Here is a 226-nt window from a genome sequence, read left to right as displayed (position 1 = left end):
AAGACTTAAGGCTGTGTCATCCCCCCACACGCACCGGGAGGTGGTAGCGTCTCTCTAGCGCGGATAAGTCAGACCCAGCTCCCAGTTCCGAATCTCCCCCACCCCTCACTCCTGGGTGGAGTACCAGGGTCGCAAGCAAGTTACCACACTACCCCTGAACTAGTGCTGTGTGTGTCCGAGTGAAAGGACTACGTGTATCATTTATGCAGGTCGTCGAAGAGGAGGA

This window comes from Tupaia chinensis, unplaced genomic scaffold (genome assembly GCF_000334495.1).
Source record: "Tupaia chinensis unplaced genomic scaffold, TupChi_1.0 Scaffold000028_1, whole genome shotgun sequence".
Taxonomy (NCBI): Eukaryota; Metazoa; Chordata; class Mammalia; order Scandentia; family Tupaiidae; genus Tupaia; species Tupaia belangeri.
Note: the sequence above shows the minus strand (reverse complement) of the source record.